This window comes from Eumetopias jubatus, unplaced genomic scaffold, assembly GCF_037043125.1.
Source record: "Eumetopias jubatus isolate StellerSeaLion01/CBP00866 unplaced genomic scaffold, mEumJub1_p1.0 scaffold_2, whole genome shotgun sequence".
Taxonomy (NCBI): Eukaryota; Metazoa; Chordata; class Mammalia; order Carnivora; family Otariidae; genus Eumetopias; species Eumetopias jubatus.
In genome coordinates, this window is record NW_028274808.1 from 134602460 (window position 1) to 134626394 (window position 23935).

At 38.1% G+C, this 23935-nt stretch overlaps 1 pseudogene; it reads left to right on the plus strand.

The window, feature by feature from the left end:
• The first annotated feature begins 1953 nt into the window (after nucleotides 1-1953).
• Nucleotides 1954-23417, plus strand: LOC114224923 (large ribosomal subunit protein uL2 pseudogene; annotated as a pseudogene).
• Nucleotides 23418-23935: the final 518 nt, after the last annotated feature.

Below are 23935 nucleotides of genomic sequence, written 5' to 3' on the forward strand. Positions count from 1 at the left end.
TTACTTTGCCCTGTCCCAACCCCAGAACCAGCCCCGGATAGATATCCTCAGAGTTAGGAGAGGAAAAGCTTCCAGAGCTCCTCCGTACCTCGCCTCATCTTTCGGCACAAGGATTTCAACATTCACCAGAAAGAAATGTCAATGTAGGGTTTATGGCTGAAACCATTCTCTCCCTCCCCAAATCTCTCTCGCCTTCTCGCTCTCTCTCCCTCTCTCGCTCTCTCCATTGCCCCCAACGACGCTACTTCTTAGTCCACACAAACCGCACCGGGAGCCCCACCCCACCTCGAGTACTTTCTGAGATGCTCTTTCCTCCCTGTCACAAGATTGAGAAGGAGCAAAGGAGGCCCAAGAAGGCCCGGGGACTTGCTGGCAAATTTCCCCCTCGTGTGTAGAAGCCTGGGGAAAAACTTTCTATTGAAAAATAATTGCTGGCTAAATTATAAGAACATCTCCTTTCAGTTTCGACTCAGAAGAAACATAGGTGCCCCTCCGCCGGCTCCATCCCTTTCTCTCCCCCCGCCCCCTGTCCCCCCCACCTCTCCCCCGGCCGCGCGTTTCCTGGTTAGAGCGCTTTGCTATAAATTTTGCTAAACCAGGGAAAGCGCTAGGCTGATCCCGGAAGGACTTTGCTATTTTACGTACCGAGGACAGAGTGGGGGCGGCAGTGGTGCCCCGCATCCCTTCAGCCAACGCCTAGGTTTGAGGTGGAGAAAGCGCAAGGTGGGCGGGCATGGATCTGCAACAGCAGCTGACAAATCCCCTGGAGAAGTCAGCAGCATCAAATTCAGTTTTGTTTTTTTTTAATTTTTAATTGCCATTGGAACAATCAATTTCCAGAGGCCTAAAAATAAACCTCAAATCCAAAACACAACACAGCCCTCACAGAAAAATAGAGAAAAGGGGAAAAAACTAAGAACTATCTCCCAGATTTAATGAGAGAGTTGCCCACATCCTCATCACCCCAGCATGGTAATTGAGCAGATCTATTAACTTGTTACACTAGATTTGTTTAAAGAGACTATTACACAGTCATTTAATCAATTTGTTACACTGGAGGTCCTGACTTATGAGACACTTGCCTTATGATTCCTTAATGACTGAATTAATTTGTTTTAATAAAACCAACATTGTGTACAAGTACATTTCTAGAAATGTAATTTGGGAGACAGAACAGTCCAATGCTTCATCTGATTAGGTCCTTTCTATGGTTTATCAAAGTCTGTAGTTTCTGACATAGCTGCTTGTATGGAGTATTTTTCTTTTTTATAGCACCATTAATTTAATATGGATCATTAGTTCTTTATACACATGCATGTTCTGACAAATGTACCCAATGAATAATGCAGCTAATGTGCTTAGGCCCAAATGCATCACATCATAAACAGAGACCTCTGCAAAATAACAACAATGAAATAAAACACCACCTCTGGTCTCCGTGGTCATCATTAGAGTAACATTTTGAGTTTTAAGTCTTGTTTTGCAGAGCAAGACATGTTTGGCCCCACGATTGTATCAACATAGCAAACTGGGTCTAACTATGTAGTGAACACAAATAGATTTATGGTGAATTAAGGTTGTCTTGAGAGCAGATGCAGGACAAGAAAATCGGTTTTGCTCTTGATGGAAACTGACGTGTGTAGAATAAAATGTAAATAAACAGAAAGTCCCCAAGAAAAGGGACTTGACGTTATTGATTATGTAAAATAATTAGAACATTACAAATGATAATGCACTACAAATAGTTGGCATTTATGTCTAGATTTTTTGTAGGAAGAAACGATTTAGGCTCTGAAACACCACTTGAAAAATGGGGCATGATCTGAGGGGCAATAAAAAAATTAATAATGGAGGGATTGGAATGATCAGTTTGTAACCAATAACTGATATAAATGATAACTGAATGAGCCTGCTGCAGAGGTAAACATTTGGGCTTAGAGAAATACAAGGCGAATGATAGCCCTACATGATCACTGGAGGCATAAAGAGCTTCTGCATAATGTGAGTAACTATGCACAGATGCCAGATATTGACTAAATAGCTTAACAATTATTACAGGGAAGAGGGAGAAGCTGGGTATATTTCCAATAAGGTGATGCTTTCTTTACAAATCTTCCTTAACAATGCTGGACAGGCAGGCGTTTGAACTTGATTTCATTTTGAAAAGGACTCTAGACTGCACACATATTAACAGTATAGTTGAATGCTTTCATGTCCTCCTTTTGGTGTCCTTTTGAAATGTAAATGGACATTAAGGTGATGAATGGAATTTGTAAATAAAAAGATACGGCTACTTGTGCTGTATCAAGAGTAATTATGATTATTACATACGATGAAACTCAACTCAGAGTTTTACGAGAAGAAAGAAACCTGCTCTACGAATGGTGTGGGAAAAAACTCCCGCCAAGATTTCAATAAGAAGTACAAAAATCAGATGTGGTTGTATTTACTGGCTTTGGTCAAACAATGTATGTAATATTATTCATGGTTGGGATTCTCTTTTGAAACTAATTTTCCCAACGTGGTTCTCTTGATCAAAGAGGCTATTTTTGAGTCATTCATCCTAAAGCTTGTGGATAACATGGAGGATGCCACTAGAGTTTTGGTTTTTGAAGCATAAACATTTGTAAAACAAGAAAGAGTTTTAGAAATCATATAGTTCTGCAGTTTTGACATTTTCACAAGCTACATTTATCTTTTCCCTTTCATCATAGCTCAGTGATTTCTCTGCCTGAGACAGGAATGTTTATGATGATAAATCAGTGTTGTTTAATTAGATGCATCTTTACTTCATTTTAATGTTAGCTGGAAATGTATTTCTTTAGTTTATAAAAATGAATAATTTAATCACTTCCTGGTATAAAATAAGTGGCATGAGACCAAAAATCAATGTTGGATCCTTTTTGGAATTTTTTGATTTATTCTAAATCCTTATGTAATATCTTACTTGCTTTGACAAATGGATTTTATGCATTTCTTCCTATTTGTGAGCAGCTAATGCAAAATATATTTGCTATTTATTACAAAGTAAATGAATATGACCTTTTGCCCATTTCACCAGATGCTATTTCTGACCATCCCAAAAAGCCTGTTTTAAAGTCAACAACATGAAGCATTCGAGGTCACAAGACCAACTCAAGGTCATTTTAATACTGGTAAAAGGTTAATTAGATCACTGCATTAAAATAGGAATGGACTTTTACTCAACTTCATCTAAATAAGCATAGACAAGCTTGCCTTACCTTTTAAGGTTTCCTTAGAGATTCCAACTCATTTCTTAGTATGGTAAAAGTAACTTTTTGTAAATATAATTTTTAAGTTTTCTTTTCCCAAATTTTAGCAATATTTGTCATTTATTGGATGCTCACTACATACCAGGCACTAAGTAACATACTGTATACATCTTCACATTCTTTACATCATTTCATGTAATCCTGTCAATAACCTGATGAAGTAGGTATTATTATGATGATGATGATCCCCATTTTACAGATGAGGATACCAAGCCTCAGAGAGGTTACTTACTTGAGGGAGATTAACAGAGGTATTACTCTGGAATCAAATTCAGACTCTAAAGTAGTTAAAATGCCTTATGCTGCCTTCATGAAGCACATTCCACCTCACTTAAAACGCTTTCATTTGCAAACTCTTTCTCATAATTATAGACTCTTTCTTATCTTAATTTGCAGCTGTTGGCTTTCATATAGTTTAACTTGATAGGAGAAGGCCTAAGAAATGTACTTTGGTTCTAAGAAAAATAAGTTCTTGTACTTAACTCAGACAACACTTTAATAAACAAGTATTGAGTAGGATGATAAATCAGTGTTGTTTAATTAAAATTGTCCCGTAGTGTTGGGGCGCCTGAGTGGTTCAGTCAGTTGAGCCTCAGACTCGTTGTTTCAGCTCAGGTCAGGATCTCATGGGTGGTGAGATAGAGCCCCGCGTGGGGCTCTGCACTCAGTGGGGAGTCTGCTTGAAGACTCTCTCCTTCCTCCCCTCCCCCAATTTGCACCTGCATGCCCTGTCTCTCAAATAAATAAATAAATCTTAAAAAAACCCAAAAACTGTTCCATAGTGAGTATGACAATCGACACCACCAAATGTAAATGGCCTGCCCGATCTCTGCAGTTAGGAAGTTCTTTGAGGCAACCGAGATGTAGGAGTAGATTGCAGGAAGCCCCTTACTGCCAGGGTAAAGTAATTTGTTAAATGATTCCTTGTGGCTCCTGAAGAAAAAAGATGGGTACTTTCCAAGGGACAGTTTCTCATGGGACTCTGTCACTCCTAGAAACTTCTTTTGTTGTAAATTGACTGGCAGACTGTTAATTATATCAAATTAGCTCACATGGGTGCCCCCAAAACAAAAAAAGTTAAGGTAACTTTCAGTGTAATTTAGAACATTTCAGATAAGTATCCTACTTCAGAGTTACTTTTCCTGGTGATTGGGAGGGCTTGTTCTTCAGACTTCATACCTCAGCACTGTATTGTTTTCTGTTTGTCTCAGCTGCTTATTAACCTGCTTTCCCCGTGTAGGCTGGACCCAATCTTTTGAAGGGAGAAATACACATTTGTTCTAGTCTTTCTTCATCCAGACTATTTTTCTACCTGGCCTCTGAAATGCAACTTTCTGGGACACTTGTAGGTCACAGATTGCAGGGACAATCTGCTCATATTTAGAATTAATTAGAAATATATTTGGAAATCGTTAGAAAATAGAAATATTTCTATTTCCAGATGCTCAATGTTAATTATACACTGTGGAAAATTTTTCAGTGGGATGAATTTGGGCTCAGAGCAATGGAAGTTTCCTGTTCTGCCTTCCAAACAGCCTTGGACCTTCTTTTAGTGCCTCTGAAGTTGGGCACTCTCTGGGACAGGGTTAAAAGTAAAAAAAACTTAAGAGGAGACAAGCACCATCAGTTAGACACATAACTTAATTTCAGGGCCCAGCATAGAGTTTTCTTGTTCCTTTATGAATGACAAAATTAAGGTACTGCAATGAATATACCCATCACTCAGATTCTGGAATTATCCTGATTTCTAACACAGAACTTAAGTCTCATATATTAAATATGACAAAATCTAAAATCTGCTCTAAGGGCTGCCATATAAAATTTATGGTCTCCCAATCACTATTGACAGTTAGATGTTTCATCTCCTACATGATGGACCACAGAGGCAGCAAATCTTTTTCCAAATTCCATGTGTTCAGACTCCATTCAAGTGGCTCTTTGTTAGTGCTTTTCAGCTTTTGGTCACTTTTGGCAGACTGGTTGCCTTTGGTTTAGGTGAGTTCTAAGACAAGATGCTCCATCTGTGAGATCTGGCCATAAAATTATAAGGCAGAACTTGTACCTAAGAGTGAATCTGGATTCTCTTCTTAGGTTTTTTCCTGGTTCTACTTTGAGATCTGGGTCTACTCTTTTGCCTTTCCTTTGGCCCTCTTATGAGCCATCATGTCCCAACTTACAATTTTTAGACTGGACTGAGGCTCAAGACTGCATAGGAAAATGTAGCATCTTCTTGCTTTATGACTAATGGCATAACTAAATTAAGTGATATAATCTGTAATGTGCCTATAGTAATGCTTGGTACAAAGTAAGGATGCAAAAATTGGTAGCAGTTAGTATTATTTTTGAAGATTTTATTTATTTATTTGCCAGAGAGAGAGAGAGAGAGAGAGAGAGAGAGCACAAGCAGGGGAAGCAGCAGACAGAGGGAGAGGGAGAAGCAGACTCTCCGCTGAGCAGGGAGCCTGATATGGGGCTTGATCCCAGGACCCTGGGATCATGACCTGAGCTGACAGCAGATGCTTAACCCACTGAGTCACCCAGGCGCCCTGGTAGCTGTTATTATTATTGATACTATTACTATGACTATCACTGTTACTATTTTTCTCCACCTTTATTGAGATATAATTGACACATAATATTATGTAAGTTTAAGGTATACGGTGTGATGATTTCATACACATATAACAATAAGATTAATTAGCACATCTTTCACCTCACATAATTACCATTTTTTGTTGTTATGGTGAGAACATTTAAGATTTACTGTCTTAGCAACTTTCAAGTATATAATGCAGTATTGTGAACTATAGTCACCATGCTGTGCATTAGATTAGACTTTATTCATCCTACAGCTGAAAGTTTGTACCATTCAACCAATATCTCCCCATTTCCGCACCACCCAGCCCTTGGCAACCACCAACCGACTCTTTGTTTCCATGAGTTTGGCTTTTTTAGATTCCACTTATATTTGTCTTTCTCTAACTTATTTTACTTAGCATAATGTCTTCCAGGTCCATCTATGTTATTGCAAATGGCAGGATTTCCTTCTTTGTATGGCTGAATCATATTCCATTATAAAGTAAGAATATTTCACATTCATATTTCTATAAATATGTATTTATAGATACAATTTATGACACATATATAACTTTTCTTCATTCATCCATTGATGGACACTTGTTTCCATGTTTTAGCTATTGTGAATAACACTGCAGTGAACACAGGAGTACAGGTATTGTTTGAGATCTTATCTTAATTTCCTCTGGATATATACCTAGGAGTGAAATTGCAGGATCATATGGTAGCTCTATTTTTAATTTTTTGAGGTACCGCCGAACTGTTTTCCATAGTGGCTGCACCAATTTACATCCTGACCAACAGTGAACAAGTGTCCCCTTTTACATCTTCACCAAACTTGTTCTCTCTTGCCTTTTTGATAATAGCCATTCTAGTAGGTATGAGGTGATATCTCGTGATTTTGATTTGCATTTCCCTGATGACTAGTGATGTTGAGCACCTTTTCATATGCCTGTTGGCCCTCTGTATGTCTTACTTGGAAAAATGTCTATTCAGATCCCCTGTCCATTTTCTAATTGGATTATTTATATTTTTACTATTGACTTGTATGAGTTTGCTGTTATTGTTAATAAGGCCAGGTTATAATAAGAACAACAATGATTATTATGATCCTAATCAACTTTGACTCCTGGCAGTGACTTCTGAATTCTGAAACACCTCCCTCTGAGTACAGTGGTAGGACTGACATTTTATTTTTGTTACTCCACAGGAGCAAAAGTCAGTTTGAAGATGGGTCTCCCCCCACCCCCATTTTATAGGATAGCAATAAACATGGCTGTATCTCATTAAATTTAATGAGTCTTCATAAAATAACCATTACATTCTGAAGGTAATGAAAGAATGGCTTTGATGGCTAGTAAATAAACTACCAAAGGCAGTTTCATCACATTCTAGGGCTTCACAGGATACAGGCAACATCAGGAAGGGGCTGTGGCATTTTTGTGGTAAGACCAAGCCAGGCTATGCCTGGCTTCACCGTATGAGAGTCCATGGAGCAATCTTCATTTCAGCTAGGTGTTTCTAGCTATGCCTTGGTTGTGAGATGTGATTAAATGGATTGGTTTAAAAATCTGCTAAAGGATTTTATGTATATCGTGTCACTGATATTGAATTTGAATACTATTGTAGTAGGTTAGACTAAATAATTTATCTTATAAACATAGAGGTAGAGCAGATTGAATAGAGTATGCAAATTTATGTAAATAACCCTACAAATTCAGACTCTTCTGATCCAAGAGCCCTGGTACTTTATAAACAGGGCTGTAACATTGTAAATCAGGAGTTATTAACCTGTGGTCCATGGCCCAGTAGGGTCCTGAATTTATATGCAAAATTGCATGCCTGTGTGTTTTTCTAGAGAGAGGGTCCACTGCTTTCATTATATTCTCAAAGGGGTTCAGCACACAAAGAGTCTAAGAACCATAATGTAGTATAAATATTCTAGTTGGTTCTATTAAATCAAATCACATTCATATTCTCTGCTTTTCAGAAAGTGTTACTTAATTAGAATAAATATCTGCTCCTTATTTACGATCCAGCTAGAACTAAAAGTTCTTGACTTTTTAAAGAAATCCTTTAGTTTCCTTTGTAAGCATATGAATTTAAGAAATCCTACTGATTTATATACCTGCATTTTTCTACATTGCTTTCGACCCCATGTGACTCTTTCACCTTAAGTAGTTTCAGTTTTAATTTTCAATCTCTATTTCTTTTTTTATTTTTCAAAGATTTTTTTAAAATTTATTTATTTGACACAGAGAGAGAGACAGCTAGAGAGGGAACACAAACAGGGGGAGTGGGAATGGGAGAAGCAGGCTCCTGGCTGAGCAGGGAGCCTGATGCGGGGCTCGATCCCAAGACCCTGGGATCATGACCTGAGCCGAAGGCAGACGCTTAACAACTGAGCCACCCAGGCGCCCTCAATCTTTATTTCTTGAAGTCATTTTTGATACCAAGCCACCCCAGGTTTTGGTCAAATGAAATGGGTCTGAAAAGAGACGAAACAGTAACAAAGAAAAATGGATCGCTATATAAATGATCCTTTCTGGTGCTCTGTGTTTTTTTCTTCCTAATGTTGTTTTGTCCACATTATAAGCATCCCAAATTAATCTAATAATTACCCAAATATTTCAGATTGACAAACGTAGCAGAAACACTTATGTCCCTGGATTATCCCTGTGAGATAAAGCACATATAAAATAGTTTTACAGTTGTGCCAAATGAGATCCAAGGAAATGTAGAGATGTGTTTAGGACCACAGGGGCCAGGTCTCCATAGGTATAGCAAAAGCAGAGAGTGACGATTTCAGAGTTGGAAGAGATCTTTGATATTACTGAGTCATTCTTTACCAAATTAGAAGACTTTGAGCTACAACTCGATTCTGCTAAACCCAACCTAGAGCTTATTTATGAAACTGTATCACCAAAGGTGATTGGCGTGTGTTTGGAATCGAAGTAAGCACAGAACTCACAATGCATACCAACTTAAAGATAATTTCCAATCTGGCTGTTTCTTTTCCCCCTACGATTGTGTGTGTATGTGTGTATATGTGTGTGTGTACACATATCCGTACATATATATACAAATATAAGTACATAAAAGCCCAAATGTGTACAGTGCTATTTATGTACAGTTAGAGTGAATTATTTCCATTTCTTGTATCCCAACAAACTTCTCTATAAGCAAAATCATCTTTATTTAATAGCACCTAATTGCCCTCAAAATGAAGGCATTCTGGGTCAGGGATATTCTGAAAGTGTCACTGAAATTAGTCACAACTTTTTTATTGTTTTAAAAATAATAAACCGAGTGGCCACAGCAGAAGGACAGAGGGTCTATATAAATAGCCTTACAATTTCATCACTTTGGGATATTTAACATCATAAATAGTGGATGCCTAGCCTCATACTGATGGATGGATGGCATTATTTGAGATAGTGTGTATGAAAGTATTTAGCAGCTGCATGTCTCTTAAACATAGATCATTACTCACTAATCTGAAAAATTTTTTTTCTCTCTTGATTAAACAAGTGTAAAAGAAACCCTAGTATCTTTTCTTTTATAAAGTGCCCGTGAAGTATGGTGAGAAAATCAGCAGCTTCCCCTCAGTTTATGGAGCCAGCAACATCCTCATCTCTTAGGGATCAGAGGGGATTCCAAATCCTGGAGCCTATGGATTTTTATTCCACATATTTTCTCTCACTTCTTATAGCTCCTAATGAGCACATCTACTGGGAAGTTGAAGGCTGAGCATAATTTCTGATATTGCAGGGGGTCAGTTCTGATAAATGATCCTATTATAAAGAATTCTGAATGCCATGTGGAGAAAATGCTCAGATGCCTCCTTGTGGTTTGGGTTGCCTAATGAAGCTGTTGGAGACTTTTCATTTAATTTTTTAAAATAATTTTTTATTGTTATGTTAATCACCATACATTACATCATTAGTTTTTCATGTAGTGTTCCATGATTCATTGTTTGTGCATAACACCCAGTGCTCCACACAGAACGTGCCCTCTTTAATACCCATCACCAGGAAGACTTTTCATTTAATTTTTAATCTTTTTGTCTCTACATAGTTCCCTACCTGTTGAAGAGGTCACTACCTTAAAAACAGTGCATTCATAAACTGTTAAGGAGGCTTGAATTGTGGGACAGTTCTAGAGTCCCAGGATATAGTTTGACTATTATGTGAGAAATTGGAATATAAAGGTAAGAATAGCTTTTTCTTAGTTCTTCTAATCTTAGAACCCTAATTAATGATAAAAAAAGGTGCTAAATGCTTATAAAAAGGAGATTCCTGGCTTGCCAATAAAATTTTTTCCACCAGTATTTCCATTTTTTAAAAAATCTCTTTTCTATCTTTGGAAGAAGGCATAGAAATATGAACCCATTCACAAATATAGACTCACATCAACACCAGGAAGCAGAAACATGAAAAGCAGTGAATGACTTTAAAAGTGAACTATTGTGTGTGTGTGCTGCAAACTATTACTTACATATAAAATAATTATCATTATTTTATTGTAGCATGGTTTTAATTTTTGTTGCATTATAAATATCACAGATCCATTTTTTTTTTCTACTACCACAGCAGTTTCTAAAGACATGTAAACCCATAGTGTTATTACTCTCTAATCTAGTTGAGGTGATGAAATAGTGCCAAAACTCTCATTGCAATTTCATTAGCATATTCATGAGTCGCACTTTTGCAGTGTTGCAGAAACAACACAAATTGGTTTGTGGATTGTGAACTCCCCTTTCTTCTCCTCTCCAGAAGCACAGGCTGTGGATTAGCAAATCAAGTTGGCCCACAAACTTCTGAGCACCAAATTGCATAAGTTTTCTGCTCTGCCCTCTATTTCCATATTTTATGATTCTTGTGTTATTGAATGCCATATGAATGGACATACCGCCCAATAGAAGAACAAACATTGGGGCTCAAATGGCTTGGAAAAATGGAAGTTCTGAAAAAGCTAGACACTCAATTGCCCTGCTAGAAGAAAACATTTCTTTCTCTCTCTTTATTGTTCTTGATGTTTGTTTTCTTTCTTTTTTCTTGTGAATGGGGGTTAAAAGAGCATTTGTAGTTTGGCTGAAACTGGCTTGCAGTCTACCAAGTCAGTTTTCCTCCCTCTTCAGCACACAGATAGATCATGTTTTCCAGCCTCCCTTGCATTTGGTTGTGACCAGAGTACTCAGTTCAGGCCAATGGAATGTGGGCGGAAGTGATATATATCACTTCTAGGATTGACCCAGAAACATGTTCTCTGTGATGTTCCACTCTCCCTCTTGCTCCAACTACTGGCTAGATGTTTATCCTTAGGGTAGCACTGACAGCTAATAGTTGAAGACAACAGCCTTCATCAGCCTGGGTCCCTGAATGACTCCATGGAGTTTCTACTCTCCCTTCCTCCCTGACCCTTAAATGAGAAAGAAATACCCTTTGTGATAAGCCATTGAGATTTCAGATATTAAATGTTAAATCAGTTAGCATTTCTTGACTGATTGAATGGTATCTTTATTATCCAGATTTTGTGCTGTTTAAAAAACTCAGTTGCTGTTATTTAAATATTTATTTGACATGAGAAATGGAACCTTGAGGATTAAAACATATGGTTCATTTCTGCTGTTTGCTGTATTTTCATGCTATGGTTATGTCTTTTGACTTCTTTGTAACCCATTTTTTACTAATTACATGCCCTAAAGAGACATTTTATACAATTAAATAAATCCAGTTCTTCAATCTCTCATAGTAAATTAAGCATCGAGGGAAATATTTGTGAACATGTTCAAGTACTAGATAGAACACAGGAGCCCACCTATTAGTTAACTAGAAAACTCAAAAAGCCAACTAATTCAGCATCCAACATATTTCAGAAGTTAAACACTTGGAATATTGATAACTTAAAAATTTATGTAGCACTTTTGGCTTTTCAAAGCACTTCCACATAATAATGTATAGAATAATGTATGTTTGCTCAGTTCTTTGAAAGATTTGGATAAGAAGATTTTTTTCTAAAGATGAATCATGCATTTTTAAATGAAAAATCTCTCTCATAGTAACAACAATCACACACTGCTAACACATTGAAAAATGGGTCTTATTCCTAACCTTATTAGGCGGCTAGGGAAAGTTACTCAAGGTGACCAGCTCTTCTTTGCTAACACTTACACTGCTTTTGATTTATTTGTTATGTTGTTGTGGTACTTTCAAAAAACGCAAAGCCATCCTAGGCTTTGTGTGGGTAAAGATGGGAGATACCAAGGCACAATGAGAAATGTATTATTGAAACTACAAGAGTTGATAATCAGGGTAAGGGTTGGTACTGACAAAAGATCACGGTTTCTGGACTTTTTCTAGCTTGTTTGAGAGGCTGTGTAGAAATCTGATGAAGTTTAAATATGTTATAAGATCTCTTTGGTATCTCTCACCCCAGCCAAGAATCCATTATATTTAGAATTTAGAAGTTTTTTTTGAACAGACGACAGGCAATGTATGAGATAGCCCAACCATGTTTATATACATCTGAATTATAAATACGCTTTGTTTAATTTTTCCATGGAAAGATTGCTGTGGACGCACATTGTTCACATGATATAATGCGACATAACTGATTTAATTAAAGCCCGTTTTCTTGGCCTGCCGTCTCTCTATATCGAAGGGATTGCCTCTTCCATGGGGAAAAAAACTATCAGTGGGTAACACGATTTAAGAGACAACTGCAGAATACATTCCCTTTGCTTTTTTTCAGGCTTCAATTCATTGTTCAATTTAAGTATGGAAATACTGCTTGTCAAATATTTCTTGACACATGAATTTTACAACAAAATATCAGTGCACCTACTGTTTGGATTTCTAACTCATTTATTGTACAATATACAGCTAATCCAATCTACTGCTGCAAACATGGTTTGTGAAGTTATGCTTGGCTACAGCACAACTGTTTTCTTTAAACTGGTGGGTTTTCTGAGATTTTATTTTCCTTCCTTGGGCAAAAAAACATAAATGAGACCTAGCTTACTTGATAAAAATGATGGCATTGAGTCGATAGTGTGGGAGAGTGGGGTTTGCAGAGCTGAGAAGCTCTTGTTGCCTTTGGGACCATGAAGACAGACCTTCTGAACCTTAAGTGGAGAATCTAAGGAAGTGTGGAGTAAGAGATGAGTCCTAACGAAATATCTGTAAAACTCTGGGAGAAAGATGCTGTAAAAGGAGAAGTTATTTTACTTGATCTGCAGCATTATTCGTAAGCTAAGTTAAAGTAGAGGAGAAACAAGTGTTTAGAATTTGCACTGAGACCTGATTTGTGACCTAGAAAAAAGATAAGAAATGTAAAGGGAAAGGATCAGTTTGTATCTCCTCTTTTTATTATTTTTAATTGTAAGGATACTGTACGTTTATTGTGAGAAACTTATTCTCACTCCTTGGGGATAACCACTGTGAACTGTTTTAGTGTGTAGCCTGTCAGACCTTCTTCTTGGATATTTAAACACATTAATTAAATCATAAAGGATCATCCTAGACATATGGTCTCTCACCTGCTTTTAAAACATTCACCAATATATTTATGACAGGCTATCTTTGTTCATAGAATATAGTATATGTGGTAGGCAGAATTCTAAGAATAACCTACAATGGTCCTGGCCTTTTCATAAACCCCTTCCCTTTAAGTGTGGGTGGAATCTCTGATTATGATCAGATATCAGTCCCCTGTGTAGGTTACATTCTGTAGCAAAAGGGAGAGATTATCAGGGTTTTCCTTTAAAAGTAGAGTTTTTCTCTAGCCAATGAGCAGAAGTCAGAGATTCAAAGCGTGTGGGGGATTCACAGTGAGGAGGATCCTACTGCTGGCCATGAAGGGTTCTGCTGAGGAGATATTGTGAACTGCCTATGGAGGGGCCACATGGGAAGGAATATAGTCAGCCTCCAGGAGTTGAGAGCAGCCAGATGACAACCAGCAAGGACATGGAACCTTAGTTCTGCAATCATAAAGAACTGAAATCTGTCACAACCCTAATGGGCTTGGAAGACTTCCCTAGCAGAGCCTCCAGAGGAAAATACAGCCTGGCTGATAGCTTGATGTCAACACCACGGGCCTCTGAACAGAGGACCCAGATACATGGGGCCAGACTTCTGCCTTACAGAATCATGAGTACACAAATGGGTGTGGTTTGTGATAATTTGTTACACAGCAACAGAAAATGAATGCGGTCTATGTGACTGCTCTCAGGCCTTCAGATTCCTCATCTGTACTGATTTCAGAGAAATATAAGGCCAAACAAAATGAACTTCAGGATTATAGAAATGTGATCTTCATTTATTCATTCAATTATTTTTAATGACCACTGCTATGTGCCCATCACTGTCCTAAGTGCTGAGGTACGTCTGTGAACAAAAGTAGGCAAAAATATAGGCAGCTGACCTCTTTAGAAGGGTGCGCAGGATTCATTATGATAGCAAGAAGCCACATGCATTTACCATTTTCTGTATTACAAAGCATTTTTTCATACATGTTCTTATTCTGCTTCCCACTGGAGTTTTCCCTGGATGAGGCAAATATTATTATTATTATTGTCTTTTTACAGGTATGCAAACCGATGCTCTTGTCTCAGAGATGAAGGGACTCTACAAACTCAACTAGCTATTAAAGGAATAGCTGGGAGCCTTTGCTCTTTATATTACATGGATCTGTTGTTAGTAATAGCTAGTTTTTAAGAAGTGTTTGCCATGTGCTGGTATGGTGTTGAGTTCTTTACATGGATTACCTGATTTCATCTTTACAGCCACTCTGGAATGTTAACCCAATATCTATCCTCACTTCACAGATGGGGAAATTGAGAGTCATAAAGGCTTAACAACTTTTCCATGCTGAAGCTAAGATTCGAACCCTGGCAGGCTGACTCCATGATCCATACTCTTCATCACTAAGCTAACTGCCTTCCCAAGCGAACATTACTGTGTTGGCCCTCCAGGGAGATTGGCTGTCCATGCACACTTATGCTCTGCTGCATATCGCTTTAGGGCCTAGGTATGTCCTCAGTTTTTATGACTTTTTGTGTTTTTGCTAACGTTTCCTATTTTCTTGTAGGTTAATTTTTCAACTCACAAAATGCAGTCATAGGTGAACATAGAATTACAGTTTATATTCTTTATAGTTTTCATTAAGAATGTGTGACATAAGGAACACTATCATAGGGTCAAGCATCATCTGCTTCTCAGATTTTCATCTCTAACAGTGCCATCAAAAAAGTTTAGGAGATTAGATTTATACCCCAACATAACTCTGTTCACTTCGCAGCCTACTCTGAATTGTTAATCCATGAATGTACACTTCTTTCAGACAGATTATAAATCTTGAAGAGAAGGTCCATGTTTTAAACATTTCTGTCATATCTAGTATTGTTCTGGACACAATAACAGGTACATCTTCACTAAATTAAATCTCAACTTATCTCAAATTGCATTGAAATTAAACACACACACACACACACACATTTCCCCCAGCCTGTCTCATTTCTTGAAAGTAAGAATTTCCATGTGAGCTATCTTCCTCCCTTTGCTCTATAAAAACCTCTTTCCAATTTCAATTGGTACTCTGGTGTTCTAGGGTTTGATTAATGAGTTCATGTTTAAGCTGTCCGTTCCATTTAAAATGATAATAACTTTGATTGTATCCCCTTCGCCCTTTGTCACTAAAACTAAACAGTCTTACTTTAAAAAAGTTTAACCTGAAAGACTATGGCCTCGGGCTTGCTTTTCTGTGCTGTGGGGACCAGAATTTTGTGCATAATTTATAATTTTGTATGAAAGTGAGATACTGCTTCTTAATTTTATTTACCCTACCTCTTGGGGTGATGTTTAATATTTTTGTTCTCTTGACTGCTGCAGAATCCTGGAAAGGCTCACAATGACTTGTAGGTCCATTAACTGGGGAGTAACACTCTGCCCAGTATCTTTTATATATATATGGAAATTTTCTTAACATACTATTGTCATCCTATTATTTTATATTTGTTTAAAAACTACATTAGATTTTATATATAAATGCTATTTGAAAGTGCTTTTTTTCTAGAAGGGGTACACCCCTTTTAGTGAACAATTTCCAGTGTAAACTGATGTTTTTGGAAGTCCAAGTCAGATTTTGCCTTAGGTTGCAATTTTATAGAATTTGACTGGATGATAGAATCTCAGAGATAATTCAATTCAAATTCCTCCTTTAATAGATGAAACAGTCCTAGAAAAGGCAAGTGACAGGATACAGGTGGGCCAGTTTCTTGAGCAGTGAAATTTGGGTAAGGAAACTTGAATCCACTAAATGAAAGAAGAGACAATTGGGTTAAATATAAGAACTTGTATTACACTGTTATGATTTTTTAGATTTTTGTTTCTTTTCCTTATAAAGTAGGAGAACTAAGAGTCAAAAGACAACCATTTTAATTACCTTTAAAAGTCCGAGCGTATGGGGCACCTGGGTGGCTCAGTCAGTTAAGAATCCGACTCTTGATTTCAGTTCAGGTCATGATCTTGGGGTTGTAGGACTGAGCTCCACATTGGGCTCCATGCCAGCCAGGAGTCTGCCTGAGATTCTCCCCCTCCCTCTCCCTTTGCCCCTCTGTTCCTCCCCTGACTCACAATGCTCTCTCTTTCTCTCAAATAAATAAATAAATCTTTTTAAAAAGTCAAGTGTAAATAACTGTTTTTTATTTTTTTTTTGAAAAGGAAAAACAATAAGAATCAAAGAAAAAGGCACAAACATTTGTTATCAAAGTAGGTTGAGGTTTTAGAACTCATGGACTTGGCCCTGGAAAGGCCTTGATTCCCAGATAATGACCTGAAATTAGGAAGGAAGGGTCTTCTCAATTCATGCATAAAGCCAGGTAGTTGACCACAGTTAAGAACTAATGTGTAAGTGCCAAATTGTATTTAGATATTGAATTTATCTAAATTTTAGGTATTATATATAACTTTCAAAATATTCTTTAATATCGTTATATTAACGTTTTGGTAAATAGTTACTTTTCTATTTAAAGGAGACAAAAAATGTGAGATGATGTTTTGGTTACCTGGTAATTGAAAGCTTGACTTCCATGCATAAAATTGCTGTTACTCTTTAGATCAGGTTTACTCTAACTGTAAACAGAGTATTTAAGGAAAATAAGCAGCCTGTTGCATGTTCCATTGCTACATCTAAACGTGTGAAGTGATGATAGTGAATGTCTCACCATAGAGAAGCTTATCTTCCACTCTCACGCTTTTGATTCATGCACTGATGATATCTTTCTAAAGTTTCTACACTTTCTACAGTTATTTATTTACTGTTTTATAATGCATAGTGTCTCAACAACTTGGATATTTGATCTTGTAGGAGCTTTCCTCCCCTAACATTTTTCTAACTATTCCACTAAAGGCGTATTCACTTAACCCCACCCAATTTTTCCTTTTTCTTCTAAGTTTTTTATCCTTCTCTATTAATCTCATAGTGACTCAATTTTAATAACAATTTCCATGGGAATTTTCATGGGACTTTTGGGAATTTATTTTATTTTTTTTAAAGATTTTATTTATTTATTTGACACAGAGAGAGAGAGAGCACAAGCAGGCAGAGTGGCAGGCAGAGGGAGAGGGAGAAGCAGGCTCTCCACTGAGCAGGGAGCCCGATGTGGGGCTCGATTCGAGGACCCCAGGATCATGACCTGAGCCGAAGGCAGCCGCTTAACCAACTGAGCCACCCAGGCGCCCCAAGACTTTTGGGAATTTAATGTCAAGATAACTCTTATGTACATTCCTTCCCCACAAAATGTATTAGCTTCTTGTTATAGATATCTTTTGATCATTTACATGGTGGTCTCAACCTCTATTGAACCTTCTCTATAATGCATTAGTTTTGCTCCTAATTGTTGATGTTGTCTGGAATGTTTGATTTCAGGAGTGGGAGGGAGCAGTAGAGTGTAGTGGTGGCCAGTAGGTTAAATCCCACTATTCTTTAGAATATTTTAAAATTTTGAATTAATTTCCAAAATTCATATGTTGGGGGATTTCACACAAAATATTTACATTTCTGAAATTTTTATCTTCTCTTGAACAATTAGAAGAGCTGAAAGCATTTGCTTTGCATCCCACATGTCAGTAGTCTGTTGGAACTCTTCAGATGGGCCATGTGTTACACAGTTTTCATCAATTCCCACCTTGTCCCTTCAACCTTCTAGGTTACCTGCCTGACCTAGATGAAAGCAAATATTAGAGGCTTAAATCCATATAAAGTAATTCTGAAATTCCCATCTCCTTATATGTATATGCCTTTAAACATCAATTTTAGTTCCCTCAGTCCCTGTTATTCAATAAAATGGACACAGAAAGCTAATCAGTAACTAAGAAAGGTGATTAGAGTTCAGAGTTTTTGAGTCTGCAGGTAAGAAGAGCCAATAACTTTCCTTTGCAATCGAGAGAGGATACTGTTACAAAAATTGCCTTGACTTGCTTTTTTGCACTCATGATTGTGATAGGAAAACCATATTAGATCCACTGTAAGGAGGTTATACAGATTTTTGTTTTTAAATATTTCTTTTATGCACATATTTATCTAAAGATGTATTAGGAATATTAAAATTTTGGAAAAGATATGCCAGCCAATTAAAGGACCTATTTATCCAAATTTAATAGAGCAAAAACTATCATGGCTCTGGCCATGATAGGACTTGCCATGGTGTGGAACTTGCCATAGACAAGTTCTCTTGTCTCTCTCACCATAGACAACTAAAAAATTGCAGAATTGAGACAACAGGCAATCCAGGACAGTGATCCCTTAGAAAAATATGAGCCCTGTGAATGCTCTGTCTCTAGAGGCAGTTTTCAAACAGTGGCAGAGGGAGAAGGAACTTAAGCATAGCACATGACACTTACTGATTTTAGGAGATAGAGATTGGGGGACTGAAGCAGCTTGAATTTGAAAACAGAGTACCAGAGAAGGAAAAACTTTGCAGAGCAAGAGAGCTTCATGTACCTGCATAGGGGGCCCCTAAAGTCTTTGAATGAATACTTATCAGTGCATTTGTTTATGAAGCTAGGAAAAGAACATGTGTCATAAGAGGGCTATAAAATAAAAAAATTCAATAGCTCACACAAGGCAGAGAGATGACCAAATTCCATCTAGCCAGATTAGAAAGATCTCATTGAACACTTGGGGCAATTAGTAGAAACCTCAGAAGGGTCATGCCTTAATAACCAGGTTAAATTAGTCTGAGAGTAAATTTCCTAAACCTGCCCTAACAAAGTTTAAACAAAAAATCTTAAAAGGAGTAAGCTATAATTTATGATTATTAAGACAAATTTCAAAAACAAAATCATCCAGGGCGCCTGGGTGGCTCAGTTGGTTGAGTGACTGCCTTCGGCTCAGGTCATGATCCTGGAGTCCCGGGATCGAGTCCAGCATCGGGCTCCCTGCTCAGCAGGGAGTCTGCTTCTCCCTCTGACCCTCCCCCCCTCATGTGCTTTCTCTCTCTCACTCTCAAATAAATAAATAAAATCTTTAAAAAAACAAAACAAAATCATCCAACACTTAACAGTATAATATCCACAATGTCCAGCATCAAAATTACTAGATATGTGAAAAAACATGTGGGACCATAACCATGATTAGAAGATCAGTCAACAGAAGCAGGGCCAGAAATTGATAATGGAACGAGCAGACAAGGACTTTAACAGAGCTAGTATAAATATTTTTAAGAATTTAATAAAAAGCATGAACATGATGAGGACAGAAATGGACGATATAAAAAACAAAATGGAACTTTTGTACGTTAAAAATACGTTGACCCTTGAAAAACAAGGTTTTGAACTCATGGATCCATGTATATGTGGATTTTTTCAATAAATTCAGTAGAGTACTGAAAATGTGCTTTCTCTTCCTTATGATTTTCTTAATAACATTTTTTCTCTAGTCATTTTATTGTAAGAATACAGTGTATAATACATATGACATACAAAACAAGTGTTACTCGACTGTGTTATTGGTAAGGCTTCTGGTCAACAGTAGGCTGTTACAATTAAGTTTTTGGGGAGCTAAAAGTTAAATGTGGATTTTTAACTGTGTAGGAGATTGGTACTCCTCAACCCCTGCATTGTTCAATGGTCAACTGTGGATTTAAAGTAAAAAATCTGCAGGATAGGTTTAGTAGGAGCTTAGGTGCTGCATGTGAAAAATTAGTGAGCTTGAGAACCTAGAAATATAAAATATTCAAGTTGAAAAACAGAGAGAAGAAAATATGAAAAAGAATACTGATTAAAGTTTCAGTGAGCTATGGAACAATATTAGGAAATTTAACATGCATGTAATTGGAGTCGAGGAAGAGAATGGAGCAGAAGAAAAATTTGGAGAAATAATGATAAAGAATTTTCCAGATTTGAGAAAATGTATAGACCCACAGATATAACATAGTCAATGAATGTTAAGTAAAATAAACATTAAGAAAACAATATCAAAGGGCGCCTGGGTGGCTCAGTTGGTTAAACCGCTGCCTTCAGCTCAGGTCATGATCCCAGGGTCTTGGGATCGAGCCCCACATCGGGCTCCCTGCTCATGCAGGGAGCCTGCTTCTCCCTCTGCCTGCCGCTCCCCCTGCTTGTGCTCTCTCCCTCTCTCTCTCTCGCTATCTCTCTCTGTGTGTCAAATAAATAAATAAAATCTTTAAAAAAAAGAAAAGAAAACAATATCAAGGCATACTATAATTAAAACTGGGGCACCTGGGGGCGCCTGGGTGGCTCAGTTGGTTAATCCACTGCCTTCGGCTCAGGTCATGATCCTGGAGTCCCGGGATCGAGTCCTGCATCAGGCTCCCTGCTCGGCAGGGAGGCTTCTTCTCCCTCTGACCCTCTCCCCTCTCATGCTCTCTCTCTCATTCTCTCTCTCTCAAATAAATAAATAAAATCTTTAAAAAAAAAACAAACTGGTGCACCTGGGTGGCACAGTTGGTTGATCAGGTCGTGATCTCAGGGCTGTGAGATGGAGCGCTGTGTCAGGCTCCATGCTCAGCACAGTCCGCTTGAGATTCTCTCTCTTTCTCTCTCTGCCCATCCTGCTTGTGCTCTCTCTCTCTCTCTCTCTCTCAAATAAAATATGGGATGCCTGGGTGACTCAGTTGGTTAAGCGTCTGCCTTTGGATCAGGTCATTGATCCTAAGGTCCTGAGATCGAGTCCTGCATCAGTCTCCTTGCTCAGCACGGAGCCTGCTTCTCTCTCTGCCTGTCGCTCTCCCTGCATGTGCTCGTTCTCTCTCTCTCTCTCTCTCTCTATGACAAATAAATAAAATCTTAAAAAAAAATAAAATAAAATGTTGAAAACCAGTGTCAAAAAGCAAACTTGAAGAGCAACTAGAGAGATCACGTTATATAGAATGAAACAAAGATAAAAAAGACCACGGTTACACACCATAACTAAGTGGGATCAAGTCCAGGTATACAAGGCTGATTCAACATTCAAAACCAATTAACATAATCTATCACATCAAGATACTAAAAAAGAAAAACTACATGATCACATCAATGGATACAGAAAAAGCATTTGACAAAATACAATACTCATTCATGATAAAAATTCTCAGCAACCTAGGAAGAGAGAGGAACTTCCTCAACTTGATAAAGAATATCCACAAAAAATCTACAGCTCACAACTTACTTAGGAATGAGAAACTAGAAGTTTTCCCACTAAGATCAGGTACAAAGAAAGGACGTTTCCTCCCAGCACTCCTTTTCTTTTTTATTTTTTTTAAAGATTTTATTTATTGGGGCACCTGAGTGGCTCAGTTGGTTAAGCGTCTGCCTTTGGCTTAGGTCATAATCCCAGAGTCCTAGGATCGAGTCCCGCATGGGGCTCCCTGCTCCGTGGGGAGCCTACTTCTCCCTCTCCCTCTGCCTGCTGCTCCCACTGTTTGTGCTCTCTCTGTCTCTGTCAAATAGATAAAATCTTAAAAGAAAGATTTTATTTATTTATTTGAGAAAGAGACAGAGAGCACAAGCAGTGGGGAGGGGCAGAGGGAGAAGTTAGACTCCTTGCTGAGCAGGGAGCCCCACTGGAGACTCAGGGATTGATCCCAGGACAATGAGATCGTGACCTGAGCCAAAGGCAGATGCTTAACCCACTGAGCCAGCCAGGCACCCCCCACACCACTGGAAATTCTAGCTAATGCAGTAAGACAAGCAAAGGAAATAAAAGATACACAGATTGCGAAGGAAGAAATAATACTGTCTTCATAGATGACATGATCATCTGTTTAGAAAATTTGAAAGAATTGACAAAAAAAACTGGAATAAGTGGTTATAGCAAGGTTGCAGAATACAAGGTTAATATGCAAAAGTCAATTGCTTCCCCTATACTAGCAATGAACAAATGGAATTTGAAATTAAAAGCATAATGCCATTCACTTTAGTACCCCAAAAATGAAATACTTCAACATAAATTTAACAAAATATGTACAAGATTTATATGTGGAAAATTATAAAACTCTGATGAACAAAATCAGGGAACTAAAAAAATGAAGATACATTTTCATGTTCATGGATAGTAAGACTCAATATTGTGATGATATCAGTTTAACCCAACTTGATCTATAGATTCGATGCAACTCCAGTCAGATTCCCAGCAAGATATTTGTGGATATTGGCAGACTGATTCTAACATTTATATGGAGAAGTAAAACACCCAGATAGCCAAAGCAATAACGGAAGAGAAGAAGAAAGTCAAAGTGCTGACACTACCTAACTTCAAAACAAGAGCTCTTCCACCTCTGCTTGTCAGCAGGCTACCACCACAAGCCAGATAATTCTGGGTTAGAGAAAGGGTGCCAGCTCAGTGTTCTACACCCACATGAAGCACTGCCTGTCTGTGCACTGTGAACTTCACAGAGTGGTCAAGCTACATCAAGGGCATCATGAAGAACATCATCCATGACCCAGTCTGGGGTGTACTGCTCACTGAGGTAGTCTTCTGGGATCCATACTGGTTTAAGAAGAAGTGGAGGGAGCTGTTCATCTCTGCCAAGGGCATCCACACTAGCTAGTTTGTGTACGTGGCAAGAAGAACCAGTTCAACATAGGCAATGTGCTCCCAGTGGGCAGTATGCTGGAGGGCGTCATTGTATATTGCTGGAGGAGAAGACTGGTGACTGGGGCAAGTTGGCCCCTCTGGAAACTATACCACTCTCATCTCCTACAACCCTGAGGCCAAGAAGACCCAAGGAAAGCTGTCCTTTTGGTTCAAAGAAGGTCTTTTCTTCAGCCAACAGAGCTATGGTTGGTGTGGTGGCTGGATGTGGCTGCACTGACAAGCTCATTCTGAAGGCTGGTTGAGAGGAATTGCTGGCCATGAATGTGGGCTGTGGCTATGAATCCTGTGGAGTATCCCTTCAGAGGGGGCAACCACCAGCACATGGGTAAACCCTCTACTATCCACAGAGCTGCCCCTGCTAGCCACGAAGTGGGTCTTACTGCTGCCCGCCAGAATAGGGGTTTCTGGGAAACCAAGCCTGTGCAGAAGAAAGAAAACTCGGGTTGAGGGGCTCAATAAAGTCTTCTTTCTGCCACTAAACAAAAACAAACACAAAAACAAAACAAACTACAACAACAAAATCAACTTACCAGAAAGCTACAGTAATCAAGACAGTATGATATTGATAAAAGAATAGACAAATAGATCAATAGAACAAAATACAGAGCTTAGAAATAGACCCACATAAACACAGTCAACATCTTTAACTAAGGAGCAAAGGCTATACAATGGAGCAAAGACAGTCTTTTCAACAAACGGGGCTAGAACAACTGGATACCCACAAGAAAAAAAAAAAATGAATCCAGACACAGACCTTACACCACAAAAATTAGCTCAGAATCGGTCATAGGCCTAAATGTAAAATGCAAAACTATAAAACTTCCAAAAGATAGCATTAGAAAAAACCTAGATGACTTTGGGTATGATGAGGACTTTTTAGATGCAACACCAAAGGCATGATCTATGAAAGAAATAATTGATAAACTGGACTCCATTAAAATTAAAAATTTCTGCTCTGTGAAAGG